Genomic DNA, 19,900 nt, shown 5'->3' with positions numbered 1-19,900 from the left:
AAGCCACAGCAAATAGGTGAGTAGAATGAAGAAGGAAGCTGTCACAACAAGAGAAATATATTTGACCTGTCGAAGAGATACCAATAAAAAGAGCGTCATCAGAACTTGTAGACTTAGAAAGATAAGAGCTTGCTGATTGGTCAGAACTACCCCTTTTACCTTTCTAGTTCAATTATTTATCTTTTTTTCTAGTCCAAGTACATTTTTGTTTGTTTCATATCTATTATTTCTAGTTTAGATTTTATCTGCCTACCATCATTATTTCCAGTTTAGATTTTATCTACCAGTTTTTTTTTAACCTACCTATCTACCCTGTTGAACAGTAGAAATGCTAAGCTCATTATGTGTTTTATTTAATGATTTACAAAAGAGATTGTAAAGGGAAGTATTCTCTCCTTTAAAATGACAAATATTTGATTCAAACATGTGGATGATAGACATAGGGACAGAACCAGTAAGGTAAAATGTGAGGACCAGTGGTTTTTAACAACTAGTTCTCTGGAGGAATGTACAAGGGACACACTTTTAAGTTTAACAACATTTTCTCCATCACTTTCTTAAGTCTAGATAATCAATCGAACGATTAAGTGAAACCCAGATTGGTAGCATTTGCTTATTTCTGAAGTATAAATGCTCACACTGAAAATTTAACAAGATTTGCCTCCAGCTTACCCTTGATGGAGACTTAGAACTAGACTGCTGCAAGCCTGGAAAAGTCTGACAGTTTTAAAATGTATGCTGATACTAACCCCAAGCTGTGAGTGAGAAAAATACAGGCATTTTCCTTTTTTTCCCTTTTTTTTTTTTTCTGGCAGCAGATATTTGGCACATGGAGTTTGAAAATTAAGCATGATCCCACAAATTACTTAGGAGGAGAAAGCTAGGTCCTGGGGGAAAAAATAAGCAGTAGGAAAGGTCCACAAACAGGAAAGGAGGGAATGATTTGCCTGAGCATACCCAGCGAGCTCTTTTAGCTCAGAAGATGATTGACAAGTCAATCTGTCTTGCTCACCAGTGCCATCTGGTGACTCCCATAAACATAAATACAATCATATACATATACAACACATATTCATACATACATGTGCATATATCTACATTTTGTGTGTATGTCCCCATATGTTCCTGTTTCACCAATAAGTTCCTGGTTCACCAGTAAAGCTAAGACGCTGAGGTTTTGAAGTTACCTTCACTCTCTGAATCTTCCTCCCACTATTTTTTTTTTTTTTTTTTTTTTTTTTGCTGAGGCAATTGGGGTTAAGTGACTTGTCCAGGGTCACATAGCTAGGAAGTGTTAAGTGTCTGAGGTCAGATTTGAACTCAGGTCTATCCTGCCTTCAGGGCTGGTGCTCTATCCACTGCATTACCTAGCTGCCCCTTCCTCTCACCATTTCAAAAAAATTCTCCATCTTTAGAAAAGGAATGATTAGTTGAGATGAGGACAAGAGTTTCTTTTATTAGAACTATTCATTATAAAACTAAGTAAGAAGATACTCTTGAGCTGATTACTAGTTTGTCAAATAGTGGCTTCCTTCCTTTTTGTCTATACCAAACATGAAAGCGAGAGAAAAGGTGGCCTCATAGACAGATACTCAATAGTCCCAAAAGAGTCTAAATAAAAATTCTTCCTATCTTATAAAGTCACCACTTTCTCCTATTGAAATTTCTCATGTTCTTGGAATTAAAAACCTCTTTAGAGCACTGAGGAGAATCTGGACAGCCTGGAAGTCTAAGGACCAAGACTGATCTCACTCTTTGAGTGAGCTCTGCCAGCTCTGCATACCAGTTTGGCTTCCTACCCTATTATTCCATCCCAGTAGAAACACCAATTTTCTCTGGTAAAAAAGATGTCCTCACATTACCTTCTAGCATTAAGCTCTCAAGCAGTAGCCTTACTTTTTATCAGAGAAACCCATATGTTAGTGACAGAATAGAGAAAAGAAGGTTTCTGATGAGACTTTTGTCAAAGACAGTGTAAATTTTTGTTATGTTTATGATTTACTGCCTTCCTCAGTAGCTGGTGACATGGCACTTGATAGCTCCCAAACTGAAGGGTAGTAAAGGGCTTAATTATTTATGTGACTTTATGTCTCCAGAATTCAATTAAAATTATTGATTGATTAACTGATTGATACCAGGAACAAAAACAGCTTTGACCAGCTCTTCCAATACTTTGGACCCTTTCCCCAAACTTTATTAGTCCTCAGTTTTCCAACCACCATTAAATGAAGCTACCTAGAGATAGAATTTTATTCTATTTCCAACTGCAGATAAGACAAATTGAATATTCACCATAACCACATAACAAAATCAGTTAATAGTATTTATTTTTTATCTTTCTACTAAAAGCCATGAATCATTGTCAATGCAGCAGAATAATCAATAACAAAGATTCAATTTAAAATTATCAGGTTTTGCCTTAGACCCCCAACTTCTTGACTTTTGAGAATATGGCAGTTAAGTTTGATCTTATTCCTATTGAGGATAGAGGAAGCATGACTAAGTTAGCTCATGGAGGCAGGTATGTGGCACAGTGGCTGGAAAGCCTGGCCTGGACTCAGGAATATCTAACTTCAAAATCCAGCCTCAGACACCTAATTAATTAGCTTTGTGACCCTGGGCAAATCACTTAATCTCTGTTTGCCTTATCTGAAAAATAAGGATAATAATAACACAACAGAGTTATAGGATTCAAATGAAATAATAGTTATAATAATTTAAAATTATAAATTTAGCATAGTGCCTTGCACATAGTAGGTGTTTATAAATGCTTATTTCCTTCCTTCCTCTTGTTTTCATTCTACCTGATCTATTTGGTTTGGGACTATAATGTCCCATTCTTCACTAGACTTTTCTCTTCTTTTCCCATGTATTTCTCAGGCCTTTATGAACTAAATAGAACATTTTAATTCCTTGGTCATAACAACCCTCTGTTCTTCTTGTCTTTCTTGCACAATCAATAAACAGAAAATAGATCTCTTTAATAAGCTTGGCAGCTAGTGTTGGGCACCATTTGGTCTTTAGGTCAAATCATTAGCTAAATATGATGCAGGAACATAAATAAATACCAACCAGGAATTCAAAACAGCAATTCTCATAGGTACACATATACCCATCCCTCCAAATAACTCTTATATTTCTAAGTATACTTAGCTGAAGGAAAAGTGAAGGAAGAGATACAATGTATCTAGGATACGTAAGCCCTGAGGTTGCTGGAGAAGGATAAGCAACCAGAACAGTGAAGGGCCATAAAATCATGTTTTAAGAAAATACCCTGAAGAAATTGGGAGTAAAATGGAAGAAAAAATAAATCCTCATTAATTTAAATATAAAAAATATCTATTTTTAAAAAGAACAGGGGCTACTGCCAGAGAAGACCCTATAAAAAGAAGTTCATTGAAGGCAAAAATTATTTTTCATTTTTTTCCTTTATATCTCTAGTCCCTAATATCTTGCAAATAATAATACATTTTTAAAAGATGCAAATGAATTGAGGGCTATAACACTAGGCAATGGTTTCAGGAAGGTGAGGAATATGATAAAAGGGTAGAAAGCAAAGTAAAGGAAGCAGAGAGATGCCAGAAGATAAACTTCATATTTTTTATAGGGCTAGTTCACTTTAAAGAGCACAATAATCCCCCAGATGAGGATAGCTGCTTTTATTGAACACCTATTGAGAACCTATTGAACACCAGTTTCAAATACTGCACCCTCTCAGTCACTTATTAGCAGTGTAATTTTGGTCAAGTTAATAAGCTTTATAGTAAAAGCAATATTATCCTTTGCTATAGGCAGAACTCATTTTTTTCCCCCAAAAGTCAAGGGAACTTCCTCTGAGCCATGAATGATGTATAGGACTAGAATTAGAGTCACTAACATGACTCTGCAGTTGCCCAACACATAAGAAAGTCAGCCAACAAGGAATCAATGTTCCTCAAACTCGATGGTTTACTGCCATGTAAGTCAAAATCTCTTTCTGACCCAATACACCCTCTGACCAGAAGTATTTCTGTATGAATCAAGAAAAACTGTGCTTCTGAACCAGTATTATATCCTTGCTGAGTATCCTCTCCATTCTATTGTGAAGTAAACTTTTTTTGGTTAAGTGTCAGATGGCCTATGAGTTTCCCACTTTCTTCCAATTTCTAGCCTGAACAGCTGAACCCACCTCAGTCAGCTCCAGTCCAGAACATCAATTTCCTCACCTATAAAACAAAGATAATTAAACCTGAGCTATCTCATATGAATGCTGTGTAGTGCTTTGTAAACCTTAAAATGCTAGATAGTTGGTTTTATTATTATTATTATTATTAAAAGAAGCATCGTCTTCAGTCTTGCAGAAATCATTTTCTAGAACAGGGGTGGAGAACCTTTTTTTCCTGCCAAGGTCCATTTGCATATTTATAACATCATTCCCAGGTCATATAATATTATCAACTTAAAGAACTCAAGCAGTGGGAGGTTGTTATCACCTGTGGTTGTCTTAGCAGGGTCAAACCAAATTATTTCACCAACTTTATATGATCCAGGCCAAATGTTCCCTATACCATTTCTAGAAGAATAACACCAGAATAAAGAAGATCTAGCTATTATCCCCAAGAATATCTGAGTCCATATATTGCATTTTTTCTTGTCAGAATATACATTAGACTTTTTCATATTAAAGACCCAATATGATCTAGATTAGAGAGCACTAGGCTTAGAGGCAGGGGAAATCAGGTTAAAGTTCTACTTCAATTATATGATTATATGTAATGTATTGGCTAGGTTTCTCGAGGGTCTCTGGATGAGTCTTGGTCTTAGGTGGAGAAGTGATGAAGGCAGGAGAGCCATCACGAGGATGGTCAAGGATGGAGTCTGGAGTCTCCTCTGTATCTGTGTGAGTCTCTGGGTCTGAGATTGAGCTTGAGCACACACTCTCTATTCTCCAGTCCTCTCAGCCCTTAAATACTTTAGTACGAATACATCACTTAGTACGAATACATACTGCCAACTGTAGTATGTGCCAACTGTAGAACCATTATATCACCATATCACACTAAGTATATGTGAACTAGAGAACTATTATCTCATCATTCACACTGAGTAAACACCATGCTGTAAGTATCCTTGCTTCAAGTAGAACACAGGTGGCCATGTCCTCTTTGACTTCTCAGGAAAAGGTGTGAACACCAAAAGGAGGTAGGGAGTCAAACCAGTTATTGTCAGTGGGTTTCCTCTGGATTAAAAGAGTTTTATACCTCACCCAGAGTTCCCCCACTATCTGTAGCCCTCTATATCTCCCACTTTCTTTTGTTTGACTTGAAAGATATATATATAAATCCATCAGCATGGGAGGTATTACACAAGCACGTAATAATATAACACAGGCTAGTAGTGCTGTAGCAAACAACATGAATCAATATGAGGAATTATACATGTCCATAATTCCTAGAAAGAGGGTATATAACAATCACACATACACCTCCTTCAGCAGCCAAGAAATAGTCCAAAACCAATCTATTGTCCATTACTTCATGTCAAGGAATCCAATGATTCCTGCATATTTTGAAGTCCTGAAGCAGACTCATTAACAATTTTTTGATGTTCATGAGTCAGTTGCCATATAGTTGGGTTAACAGCCATGCTTTTTCAGTGGCACATGTAGTCAGAGATGGAACCACCACATGTTTCTTGGGTCTTTTCATTTGTTTCAAAGGTCTTTTCCCTCTCTCCGATGGACAAGGTGAATATGGCTTGTTGGCACACATCTGATTCCTTTTCCATCTGTAGAAATACAAGCAAACCCCCCATCTCCCCCAAGCAGTTAAGCTATCTGGTCCCTTCCATTCATCACTTTATGGATCTCTCCACATCACCTGGCGATTATCTAAAGATAATGGAGCTGCTCACACTGGACACTACCCTTCCACTGGGTTGTAAAACCTGTCTGGCAGACCCAGGGCATCTTTATCAAAAATCAAAAAATTAATAGTGTAAAGAGCTAAATTTAAAAGTTCTCTAGGGCTACCTGTGACTCCCCCTTTCTTTTGTTTTTGGGGGAGCGTCTTGATGTCTCTGGTTCTTCTCTCTACTATTGCCTGTTCTTGAGGATTAAAAGATATGCTAGTGGTGTGTAAAACCTGATACTGTGCCCAAAAGTGTGCAAAATGTTTAGAAGTATATGCAGGTCCATTATCTGTTTTTATTGCTTGTGGCACACCCATAATAGCAAAAGCTTGTATAAGGAATTCAGTGACCACTCGGGCTGTCTCTTTAGCTGTTGCTGGTATTGCAAAAGTAAATCCTGGAAAGGTGTCTACTACAACATGGATAAAAGAAAAATGACCAAAAGATTTATAATGGGTCACATCCATTTGCCAAATTTCATTGGATCTCAAACCATGAGGGTTCTTCCCTGGAGGCAGTGTAGGAGTGTGGAAAAGAAGGCCAGTTGTACAGGCTTTTTACTATTCTCCTAGCCTCCTCTTTTGTTATTCCAAATTGCAAATGTAAAGCTTGAGCAACCTGATGATATTTAAAATGAGATTCTTGGGCTGCCTGAATTGGGCTGAGTATTGGCTATCATGGTTAGGAGGCTATCTGCCTTTGAATTTCTATAAAAAAATAGGATCTGGAAGTCCACCATGAGAGTGGACATGCAAAATATAGCTCTTACCTGGATGCTTTCTCACTTGTTCTTGAAGTTGCTTAAAGAACTTATATACATTAGAAGCTACAAATTTTATTTGGCCTGTGGAAATTCTTAGTACCATACATACTGAATAGGCTGAATCAGATATTATATTTATACCTCCTGGATTATTATCCAGTAAGAGCTGGCATGATTGCATACAATTCATTCTGCTGAGTGGACTGAAAAGGAATTTCTGATTACTCTCTTTATAGTTAAGTCATGAGAATATACAGCATAAATATTATGTTTGGATACTTCTGTAAAGATAGTTAGTCCTTTAAGAGGAACCTTAGAAACGTTTTCTTCAAAACTCCACTGCCAATTATGTAATAGCCAGGTTATCTTTAATGGAGATCCGTATGTAAAATTTGGAGCTGTGGCCAACAAAATTTGCTACTCTAGGATGGTTTCATAGCATTCATTAATTTGTGCATTGGGATAAAAGGTGTATATCTTGTCAGGTCTTATCCCATATAATTGTACTACTTGCTTAATGGCCTTTAATAAAATTCTAACCACAAGCATTGGGTTAAGGAGTAAGGCTTTGGTCTGGTTGTGCTGGAAGGTTCACCTACTCGATCACACTGTGTCCTTGATGAAGGGCTGCTGTGGGTGCCTCTTTTGTAACAAAAACTGATATTTCCAAGGGTTTTTGAGTAACTCTTTCAACCACATTGGATAAAGCCAGTTCAACTTCTCTCAGAGCCTCTCTAGCTTCTTTTGTAAGCTCGCGTGGTGAGTTTAAATCAGTGTCTCCCCTTAAAATGTCATATAATGGTTGCAATTGATAGGTAGTTAAGCCTAATGCTGGATGTATCCATTGGATTTCTCCTATCAATTTCTGAAAGTCATTTAAAGTGGTTAGCTTCTCTGCTCTTAAAGAAAGCTTTTGTACTGTAAGCACCTTAGAATATACTACATATCCTAAATATTGAAAAGGAGAGTGTCTTTGAATTTTTTCTGAAGTTACATGCAATTTGTAGTTCCTTAGTGTTTCTATGGTCTTTTGTAGATATGCTTCTAACATTTCCTCCTCAGGTGCACACCCCAAGATATCATTCATGTAATGTAACAACATAACTTTTGGAAAGGCTTTTCTTACTGGAGTAAGAGCAGCAGCCATATACATTTGACACATAGTTTTGCCCTGTGTCAAAACTGTCCATTCATATCTTTTATAAGGCTCAGCTAAGTTAACACTGGGCATTGAAAAGGCAAATCTTTTCATATCCTCCTTATTCAGAGGTATAGAATAGAAACAATCCTTAAGGTCGATAACCCAAAGAGGCCATTCTCTACGCAACTGAATAGAAGATGGAAGTCCAGGCCAAAGAGTTCCTATAGTTTCCATCTGTTCATTTATTTTTCTCAAATCAGCCAACATCCTCCATTTTCCAGATTTCTTTTTTACAACAAATATAGGGAATTCCAAGGACTTAGAGAAGGTTGTAAATGCTCTTGGTCAAGTTGCTCCTGTACTATATCTAATAAGGCCTGAACTTTTTCACTTGTTAAGGACCACTGTTCCACCCATACTGGTGTATTGGTTTTTCATTGAATGGGAACAAGGAAGAGTACAGGCAGGCCTTCAACAGCAGCCCTGACTAAAAAGCCAAAGTACTCAATTGTAATCCTAACTGTTATAAGAAGTCTCTTCCCTATATATTGATGGGGATTTTATTTACTACAAAAGGAGTAAAAACTCCTGTTTCACCTTCAAATACCCATCTCAAAGGGATAGCACCAATTTCTGCTGCTACTGATCCTCCTATGCCAGATATATAGGTGTCTGCCTTAATCTTTGGCCAATGACTGGGACAATTGGCACCTCTAATGACTGTATGATCTGCACCTGTGTCTACCAACCTTTCAATGGTATGCCATTTACATAGATAGTGAGCATAGGATGGTCAACTGTAATAGCAACAGTCTAGAATATTCCTGGATTCTGTTGTTGGGAGTCAGAATCTGGATAAATATCACCAAATTGCCTATCAGGAATGTATATCAGTAAACCTGATGCTACTACTTCTCCTGGGTGATAGATCACACATTGTCTACCTGTATTAGTGGCTGGGATGTTAGCTACATACTCCCCAGTTTCCCAAGTCAGTGTATGGATAAACACTGTTTTGTAAGCATTCTTAGGAGGTGAAATGGTCAAACCTACTGTGCTTGGAGGCAAGGGATCTATAGGCCAGACAGGGACAGATTTCACCTCTTCAAGATATATCTCAGTTGTCCCAGCTGCATACAACTCTATTTTCCCCAGTTGCAATCCCTTTCCCCTATCAGGTTGTTTCTTGGATGATTGATCATGTTGGAGTACTGATCTTTTAAAGAATCTCTGTGTGACTATAGCAATTTAGTGTTTGACAAACCCAAAGATCCTCACTTTTGGGATAAGAATTCATTATTTGACAAAAACTGCTGGGATAACTGGAAATTAATATGGCAGAAATTAGGCATGGACCCACACTTAACACCGTATACCAAGATAAGATCAAAATGGGTCCATGATTAGACATAAAGAACGAGATTATAAACAAATTGGAGGAACATAGGATAGTTTATCTCTCAGACTTGTGGAAGAGGAAGAAATTTGTGACTAAAGACGAACTAGAGACCATTATTGATCACAAAATAGAAAATTTTGATTACATCAAATTAAAAAGCTTCTGTACAAACAAAACTAATGTAAACAAGATTAGAAGGGAAACAACAAACTGGGAAAACATCTTCACAGTTAAAGGTTCTGATAAAGGACTCATTTCCAAAATATATAGAGAGCTGACTCTAATTTATAAGAAACCAAGCCATTCTCCAATTGATAAATGGTCAAAGGATATGAACAGACAATTTTCAGATGATGAAATTGAAATCATTACCACTCATATGAAAGAGTGTTCCAAATCATTATTAATCAGAGAAATGCAAATTAAGACAACTCTGAGATACCACTACACACCTGTCAGATTGGCTAAGATGACAGGAAAAAATAATGATGAGTGTTGGAGGGGATGCGGGAAAACTGGGACACTGATACATTGTTGGTGGAGCTGTGAACGAATCCAGCCATTCTGGAGAGCAATCTGGAATTATGCCCAAAAAGTTATCAAACTGTGCATACCCTTTGATCCAGCATGGGTGGTGCTCATGGTATCACTGCCCTTCCCACTCCTCCTCCTCCCTCTGCTCATGAAGGTGAAATTGGGGGAGGAGAGTCAGGAGATGGGGAATGCCCTAAAGGCACCTGCTTAGGTATAGGCGGAAGGGAAACTGAGCTGTGAAAGTGGGAGGTACCACACTCTTTAAGTTCATCAGCACTGTACGTAATTCCTTTCTTGTCCACTCTCCATGCTTTTTAGCTGCTTTGTCAGTACTATCTCCTCCTGCTCTTTCTCCTCACTCTTGCTTGTCTGGTTGTTCTCATTAAAATCTATCCTTGTTTTAGAACTTGTGGGCTCCTTTAAAGCCAATTGTATTATTTTATACATAAGGAACATTTCCTCAGGAAGTGAATCAGGACCCTTAGCTTTGTAATATTCAATTAGTTGCTCTCCTATTAGTTTCCACATATCTAGCTCTAATTTTTCTTCCTTAGAGATCCAAGGAAAGGTGCACTCTAATATATTTAAGAGTCCTGTGATCTGCTTCCAAGTTACCAACAACCTTCTTTATTAACCTAACTATGCATGCTACACACTCCCCTTGGGGTGGGGAAGGCTCTTTTCTTACTATTTGCCCCATTTCAGCTGAAAAAAAAAGAAAATGACTAATTTAGTCACTTATCAAAGTTTCCTGCTTGTCTACTTTTGTACTCACCCTATTTCCAGGTCACAGGGACTTCTCCACTGAGCTTTGCGTCAGTTGAACTGGTGACTATAGGGCCTCACGTTCAGAGCTTCATAATGTAGTGTGCTTCTTTCAGTGCCTCATGTTGGGTACCAAAATGTAATGTCTAGACTAGGTTTCTCGAGTGTCTCTGGACGAGTCTTGGTCTTAAGTAGAGAAGTGATGAAGGCAGGAGAGCCACCATGAGGATGGTCAAGGATGGAGTCTGGAGTCTCCTCTGTGTGAGTCTCTGAGTCTGAGATAGAACTTGAGCACACACTCTCTCCTCTCCAGTCCTCTCAGCCCTAAAATACCTTAGCACGAATACATCACTACAGCACACTGAGCATGTGCCAACTGTAGAACCATTATGTCACCATATCACTCTAAGTATATGTGAACTAGAGAACCATTATCTCATCAATCACACTGAGTAAACACCCTATTGTAAGTATCCTTGCTTCAAGTAGAACACAGATGGTCATGTCCTCCTTGACTTTTCAGGAAAAGGTGTAAACATCAAAAGGATGTAGAGAGCCAAACCAGATATTGTCAGTGGGTTTCCTCTGGGCTAAAAGGGTCTTAAACCTTACCCAAAGTTCCCCCACTATCTGCAGTCCTCTACAATTATAGTAATGCCACTTTAACTCTCTTAGTTTTATATGTGTGTGTGTGTATATATGTATATATATGTATGTATATGTGTAGTTAATTATATAACTATATATCTATAATTATGTATATATAGTTATATAGTATTTTATACATATATAGTTATATAGTTTTATAACTATATAGTTATATATACATATATATATATATATATAGTTATAGTTATATAGTTATAGTACAATACCTATAAAATGAAAGCATCTTCAGTATAACTCCAAAAACATGCAGGACAACAGGAATGACATATACCACATCCTAATTTCTACATGATTTTTATCTCCTCTCCTAGATCTCTATATATTTTGAAGATTTTTGTTCTAGGAAGTTTGGAAATTATAGGTATTTGGTATATATAAAAATGTTGTTCTTGAGTTTTTATGGATCAGTGTTATGGTGGGTGATTATAGGTAAAAGAGTAGTTTTTGATTTCAGTCAAGTTTTTTGATTGCTTTTTCCAGATTTTTGACTTTTGGATATATAGTATGGGAATTTGTTGTTTATTAATCCATGAAAGATACCAAGCTTGTGTAGTATCATGCTAAACACCAGGATGTATGTTTTTAGGTATATTATAGGTGTCCAATTTTTTAATCCTGCAGGGATACATTTGCATTTATATTTACATATGCAGTTTCTAGAATTTCTGTATATAATCTTCATTGATCAATGTCTTCTTAAGTATAATTTTTCTGTAATTTCTTGGGACAAATGACCTGTTCCTGAATTGTCATCATAAACCTTTCTGATTCTGCAAATTCACATGATTCCACCATTTACTTAAAGCTTCTCTGGCAACAAATTGTTGGTCATGTGGACCATGGGGAAGCTTTTTTTTTTAGGGGAGGGGGAGACTTTAGTTGATTCATAGGCTCCACATAGAGCTAAACTACTTTCAGTTATAGTTGGCAAGTTTAATATTGTGTACATGTTACCAGCCTTTACTATTGCTCCATGAAGTGTTGTCATCTTATTCCAAAAATATTTCTGTGCATTTTTGACATATCTGTCATTGGTATATGAATGTCTTTTCATCCTCTTCCTCTTTTTTTCCGGGTCCAAATTCAATTAACATTGTCCAGATTTTTGTTAGAATAATTTCAAATCTGTTATAACCCATTCTATACTCCCAAAAGTGAATAATAAGACTAATATTACAAAAATATTAACAGTTTTAAATGTGTTCTCCCCATTTAGTTTTGATTTCAGGATGATACCAATCAGTAAGCATTTATTAAGTTCCTACATGCAGTAGGTAATGCAAATAGTACAAATGCAAAGGATGAAACAATTTCTACTCTGAAGAAATAGGTATTATAAAAGGTCAAAACTACACATATAACTATATACGCAATAAATAGAAGAAGAATAAATTCAAGGTAGTTAAGGAGGGAGGACATGAGCAGTTGAGAGTATCAGCAAAGACTACATGTAAAAGGAGGTGCTTGACCTTTATCATAAAAGAGAAAGAGACCCCCCCCCCAACACACACACACAGAGAAACAGAGAGAGACAGAGATTCATTCTATGAGGCAGAGGAAATGAGGAAATATATTCCAGGCATGGGGGATGGCCAGTTCAAAGACATGGAAATGGAATGTCTTGTATGAGGAACAGAAAGATGGCCAGTTTACCTAGACTGCAGAATATAGGATAAGTAGCAATGTACAGTAAGACTAGAAAGATAGATTGAGGTCAAGTTATGAACTATAAAAGCTAAACAAAGGATTCATATTTTATTTTAAAAGCCATAAGGAATCATTTGAGTTTATTAAATAGGGGAATTGCACTTAAGGAAATCACTATGTGGAGGACAGCCTGCACGGGTGAAAGACTTTTGGATGGAGACTAATGAGAATGCTGTTGTAAGAATCTAGATAAGAGATGATGAAATCTTACACTAAAGTGGTAGGTACATGAGGAAAGAAAAGGAGTAGAATGTGTGATATATTATAGAAGTAAGAATAGCAAGATGTGGCAACAGAATATATAGGATAAGGGGGTATGAAGCACCAAGATTAACACTGCTATTATGGACCTAAAAAACTGAGTATATAAATATAAATCGCTTAAGAGTCAACCTTAGCCTTCTTGAAATTTTTTGCTCAATGTATCTTGCATAGAGGAGGACAAGATATTTGTAGGGATTACCTTCATCCAATTCAATGTGACCTCCAAATTCAAGCTGGAAGTCTCTTTAGCACTGAAGCCAAGTCCAAATAATATTTTTATATCATTGGAAGAAGACTCCATGAGATGAAAGAGTTATCTAGTGTATATGTATGTGTGTATATGTATGTATGTATTAATGAGGGCGTATATATTGATGTTAGTTACATACATCAAATAATAAGATGATTTAATAATACTTCCTCTTTAATTTAGAAGTCATATTTAGCTATTTTAAGGAAAATGGATATTAGATTAGCTAAATCATATTGAACTTACTCTGTCTTCCTGAAAAAATGCCATATTTTCTATAAATTTTCTTGGCATGATTATGATGGTAGCATGTTTTAAATAGAGAACAATTTTCCTTATGGACAAAAAACATAAAATATTCCAGTATTTTTACTACATTATACTTGTTTCTATTTTATGTACAATATTACATTACATAAATAAGCCATGAGTGTGGAACTGAATTCAAGGCTTTGAAATAATTCACAATAGCTATCATCATCATCATCATTACATGTAGACCAAGAGAAAAATGCTATGTGTTGCAAGGAACTAAATCTGGAGAACAGACCCAAAAACCTTTAGGATAGAGTATAATTTGAGTGTCTTACGACTAAGAGTCTATACGCCTCTTGCCCAAGCACCTCAGAAAGATGTCAGCCCTGGGTGGCTTTCATAAATCTGAATTATTGGGAAATATAATCTGTTTCTCCTATACCTAGTAGTCAAATATACCACAAGGGAGGCTAGCAACCAAAGCAAAAAGGACTTACTTGAAGGATGCAAAAATTAGAACTTTGCCCTTGGCCAACAACAATATTTGAACTATTCTCTCTCTCTCTCTCTCTCTCTCTCTCTCTCTCTCTCTCTCTCTCTCTCTCTCTCCAATTCCCCTTCCTTTCTCTTTTTTCCATCTGTCTTCCTGCCTGCCTCTTGTTCTGTTCCATTTCATTTCAAGGAAAATTCCTGCAGGAGCCAGAGAGATGGTCACAAACTTTTGAGTACATCCTGTTCTGCAGCTGTTCTGCTATAGTGCAGTTCAGAGCCTTCAAACCTTCAACACCACCCCTGCAGAAGGAAAAAGTAGGATCTGGAAACAAAGAGAACTTTTCTGCATCCAGCTCATCACTCCAAAGTACCTCAAAGTTATTTCAGAGGCACTATATCTGACCCCAAAAGCTTTTCTGCTGTTATGGACAAAGCTGTACAAATCTCAACCCCACTCTTTAAAGCTAGACTGTGCAAGCAGGAATGCCAAGCCCAGTTAGAAAAAGCAAGCATGAACAAGAATACAGAAATTTAACCATATTATAAAATACTTGAGAGGACTACTTATCTAGAGTGGTTAATAAGCATAATTTAGTTAGTGTTGTAAAAGGGAGTCTTTGATATGTTTTCTTTTTGTAAAGGCACTAGTGTTCTCTCTTCCCCCTCTCCCCTTCTTCTCTCTCTCTCTCTCTCTCTCTCTCTCTCTCTCTCTCTCTCTCTCTCTCTCCCCTCTCTCCCCTTCTTTTCTTTCTCTCTCTCTTTCTGTCTCTCTCTCTCTCTCATACACACACACACACACACACACACACACACACACACAGCATACTCTCACCCCAGAGAAGCAAGAAGGAACAGGATGAGGCAAGATCAAAGAGATATGTTCAATTAGTGAAAGTCCCAACATTTTATTTTTGGGATCAGAGAAAAGGGAAAACTCCAAACCTTCACTTTTCATTTCCGTGTTTATGGTCAAACCTTCACTGCCACTTTAAGAAGGTAGACACAGAAATGTGAGGTAAGAACTAAGGAAGAAAGAAGTGAATTATACAATAAAACAGCACATTTTGTAGTCCTGCACCTAGTAGCCTGCAAAAGTAGGCAAGGAGAAAAGAAAAATCATTTATTAAGCACTTAACTATGTATCAGGTGCTGTGCTAAGAATTTTACAAACATTCCATTTCATCCTCAAAACAACCCTGGGAGATGGGGTTATTATTATCATCCTCATGTTACAGACCAGGAACCTGCAGTAACTAGAAGTTAAGTGACTCTTGAAGGGTAACATAGCTAATTATCTGAGATCAGAATTGAACTCTCACCTTCCTAACTCCAGATCTAGCATTTTATCCCCAGAACAACTTAAATGGCTTGGCTGCAGACAAGAGGAACAGAACAAAATCCCAAAGTTTTGGAAAGGTCTTTAAAAAGTTAACATCCAAAGAATGCAAATGATTTCTTGCATTGAGAGAAGCATCTCAGTATCCCAGAGTGATCAGCTCTTTCATTTTACCTTCAGTATAAGGAGAATACTACAGGTCTAAGCAGGAAGAAACCCAGAGCCAAAAGTATATATTTCTATACTTCATTATCAAAAGGATGAACTTTTGGTGCCAGACCTTTTCCCTTTAAATTTCCATGGAATTCTTCAGACCATCAAGGCTGAGTATTTCAAAGGGGATGGATTTAGCATTAGATGGGTGGACAGACATGAGACTTTGTCAAAGTGATTTATCCTTTATGCAAATTACAAAATAAAACAGCTGTGAGGAAACATTTCTTTGACCTTTCCACCCTCCCAGTTTTTCTCATTGTTACACTCACCCCTTTGGTATAGGCCCAGCACATGGCCCAGCTGGTCCCTAGAATCACAAGCTACCATCATCCCAAGTAATAGAGAAACACACCAGGTACTGGCAATAGAGGACAAGATAAACAGCAGCGAGTGTATAGTATAGACACTTGGCAGTGTTATTGTGCCTACAAAATTCTTTTCATCTTTGTTTTGATGGACAAAGTTCAATGCCAGAATATTTGGTTTATGAGTCATACTAATTACAGCTGAGGGAGAGAGGAGGGAACCAAGAACAAAAACCAAGCATGTTTAGAAAAAAAAATGTTCCGTACTTATTAGATTGGATAGGGAAGCTATAACCTAAGAATGAAGACGGCCAGATGTTCCCTTCCTATGAGAATATTGGATTGGGTCACTCCCAGTGGGCATCAGTGATCCTTAGCAGCTGTATGTACCTGTCATACTAACTATATCATCAGGATAGAGAACTATTACATTGGTGATAAGACAGAACTTTAATCTAAAATTCATATGCCCAAGTATCTAGTAGTTCTGCTTCTCACTCAGAGCTCCCTCCTTTTAAACTGCAAGAAAAAATCTTTCAGATTGCACATCTTCTAATCTTTTGCAAGATAGGGATGAGAGACAAGTCCTAGCACTGCCACTAACTTACTGAGTCATCTTGGGAAATCATTTAATCTCTCTGAGCCTCAATTTCTTCAACTTCAAAAGTGAAGAGATTAAATTAAACAATTTCTAAGTTCTCTTATTGCTCTAAAGCTCTATATTTCCATAGGCAAATGGGAGAAAGCAAAGATGATGCTCTTCTTTCTGGGACACTAAGCAGATTTGCTGAAGAATTTCCTAATTTTCTGTCCCCAGATCCAGTTGTTGATGATATCAAGGCCACTATCAATAGCTATAATTGTACAAATATAGACAAAAATGCACACACAGGAATAAGCACATTTATTTGCAAAGATGCCATGTGTGCCTTGGCAGATCATTGGAAGAGCTTATGTTTCTTTGCTCTATAAAAAAAAAAAAAAAAAAAAAAAAAAAAAAAAAGTAGGAATAAAGCAACTTCCAAGGAGGTCACACAGTTCCCACTGGGACCTGTGGTATATCTAGCCTTTGGGAAAATTCATTTTCTCAGAGAACTTTACATTTTAGTTTAGGTTATTAAAGAAGGACACTCCCTTCTACACAAAATTCCTCATTTTCTAAAACATGGAAGAGGAGAAGAGAGAGAAAGAGGGAGGATGGGGGAAAGAGAAGGAGAAGGAGGGTGGGAGGAAGAGAGGGAGGGAAAGAGAGAGGGAGAGAAAGAGGGAGAAAGGGAAGGAGGGACAGAAAACAGAGAGAAAGAGAGGAAGGGGAAGGAGAAAGAAAGAAAAAGAGAGAGATCAGAGAACCAAAATTCCCTTCCAAGTGGAAGAATTACAAAGTAGAGTCACTTGAGGTAACCCGCAGAGGAAGACACATGGTAAGGGATTAGAAAAATCTACAAAGAAACCCGGAACCGGGATAGACGCTCTCTTTGGAAAAAGAAGTGCACAAATGGCAAGGATCTCCCCTTCCTTCCCCCTCCCCCCATAAATGGTGTTTCTATCTAACGACAGAAAATCACAAGGGTGCACAGAGAAACATTTATGGTGACTAGACCTTCCCTCTCAGACATAACCTACATAAATGTAAAACGCAAGTTCATTGGTCCTGAGTCCACACGTTGGTGTGTGCACAAGTTGTGTGTTGTGTTGTGTGTAACAGAGCAAAAATACGGACTTTATACAATATGTTGTGTCTCCGGTATCACAAATGTACCAACAAAGACTCATACCCTCCCGAGGCATGAGCAGCAGCCCTAAAGCCCCTCAAGTGAGCCTGGTGAAGTGACATTGTTTTTTCCTGTCCAAGCTGGATTCCCTCCAGGAACATCTCAGTTATTTAAACGCAGAAGCTGACAGTCAATGCTTCCGGTAACATTTGTGGAGACAGTTGGGATAAATCTTGACTCTCCAATCATAAAAAGAAGCTACCCACGGTGGGTAGCTGTTTCCTACCAAGCATATTCAGAGAGTGGGTCCCATCTTTCTTTTCTCAGAAAAGCACAAGAAAAAAAAAAAAACATGAAGAAAAAAAAGATACCTTAAGAAGAACAAAAAGAGGTGTATGTCTAGTCCTGAGAATGTTTACTAGCAAAAGTCTTCGGAAGAAGTTCCCGAGCACTCCTTCCCTTTCCATAACCAGAGAGTGAGGCCCTAAATTGCAGCCCTTGGGTATGTCTATGGAGTGAATGACATCAAGGAACAAACAGACAGGAACGGATCCTTTCCCTTTTTTGTACGCCTATCAGCAGCTCAGAAACTCTCAGCCTTCATCACTAAGAATCCGCCTGCTGCAAACTTCTGACACTGTTGTGGGGTGCTGGGGTCAAGGAAGCAAAATCCAAATCAGCGCCTGGTTCCTCTCTCTACCGTCACCCTCTCCTTAGAACCTTTTTTAGCTCCCCTTCCTCTCCCAGCTCCCCCCCACCCCCAACACAACCTAGCCCCAGCCGGTTCAGCCTACCTTGCTGTTAACTTCCCGGGTTCAGGGTTTTGTTTTCTACCTCGTCTGTCTTTTCACCACGAACTGTCTTGTTGCCTCAGCAGAGGCTCGCTCTTTTAGAGCATCTCCTGGGGGCTGGAATCTCCTCCCCAGCCAGGTCTGAGGGAAAGCACAGACTTGTTTGAAAGGAGAGACAGCAAGGGGGGAAAAGTCCCGAGGGAAGGAAAAAAGCAAGGAGTGGGGGTAGGAGAACAGTGCAAGCAACAGCCAGTCCCTCCCAGCACCTTTATCTCCACAGCTCCACGATTTCTTTGGCCAGAAGCGGAAATGCGGTTTCTCGAAAGTCGGGGAAGAGAGGAAGAAACCAGGACAAACACGTAAAGAGAAAACCTCAGCCAGATGTGAGGCGCAGTGGAGCCTTGAATGGCTCCCATTGCGTTTTATATAAACGGCAGCAGTTAAGTATTAACTCTGTATGTGCCCGGGTTGGCAGGGGAAAATCAACCTCTGCTGTTCCCCGCCACCCCTTGGGAGCCAGCCCAGACTGGAGAATCAGACTTGCAACATCAGAGTATCTGAAAGTCAATCCAGATGTTAGCTTATTGTGCCTTTGAGAGCTAGGAGGCAGTGGCATCAGGAACCCAGACCAAGGATATTCAGGGGCCAGGTTCAAGAGCATTAGAGGTCAGAGACAACAGGTTATGAGATTAGAGCTTTTGGTGTCCAGAAATGTCTGAGACCAAACCTGTGGATCTTAAGTTTCCATTCCAGTACAAACCTAAATGGACTCTGGAAGTTTAAGACATTTGAGTGAAGAGAGAATGTGATGCCCCAACTCCATTCCTTCTCACTAAACCTAATAGCCAAGCAAGGGAAAGATAACAAGAAAAGAGATCTGACCAGAGAACTGTTTTCTGCTCTGACAATGAGTCTCTTGTCTCTCTTCTCACTTTGCTTTCCCTCCAATCTCTGTGTGAAAAGTGTCTGGTCTGGGCAGAGTACCTTTACTTTAGGGAACCACTCCAATGTGTATTCCCTTTGGCTGTATCTGGCAATAAGGCAATATGGTATACTGGCATTGGGTTCCCAGGGGAAAGATGCTTTCCCTAGCTTTGGTATTTCCTTCTTGGAGCGCTCCACATATTTTTTCTTGGAATGCCAAGTACAAACGTCTGGGGGTGGCGTGGGGAGGAAATATTTTTTTGAATGAAGAAATAGCTACCATACTTGATACACATCTGGCACAGGTAATGTTACCCCAAAGATGGGAGTAAGGAAGGAAGCCAGCTATGGATGCCGATGGAAGAACAAAAGGAGATTGATGGCAGATGAGCAATGATGTCCCATGGCAAGACAACCCCATACCATTCAGGTTATGAGCAAAATGAGTTGACAGTGCTAACATCCTAGTTTAGGAGCCAGAATTTTGC

General features: G+C 38.4%; 1 protein-coding gene across 1 annotated transcript in view; it reads right to left on the bottom strand.

Moving 5' to 3' along the window:
* Nucleotides 1-18,968, bottom strand: part of C1QTNF1 (C1q and TNF related 1) — a 34,439-nt gene extending 15,471 nt beyond the window's left edge. Inside the window, exons 1-2 of the mRNA XM_023502650.2 lie at nt 18,755-18,968; nt 18,492-18,629 (exon numbers count right to left, since the gene is read on the bottom strand). The gene's annotated coding sequence lies outside the window, so the exon portion shown is untranslated. The remainder of the gene's footprint in view (nt 1-18,491; nt 18,630-18,754) is intronic.
* Nucleotides 18,969-19,900: the final 932 nt, after the last annotated feature.

Source organism: Sarcophilus harrisii, chromosome 4 (assembly GCF_902635505.1).
Source record: "Sarcophilus harrisii chromosome 4, mSarHar1.11, whole genome shotgun sequence".
In the NCBI taxonomy this organism is placed as follows: domain Eukaryota; kingdom Metazoa; phylum Chordata; class Mammalia; order Dasyuromorphia; family Dasyuridae; genus Sarcophilus; species Sarcophilus harrisii.
Note: the sequence above shows the minus strand (reverse complement) of the source record. Positions and strands in the feature narration are given on the sequence as shown.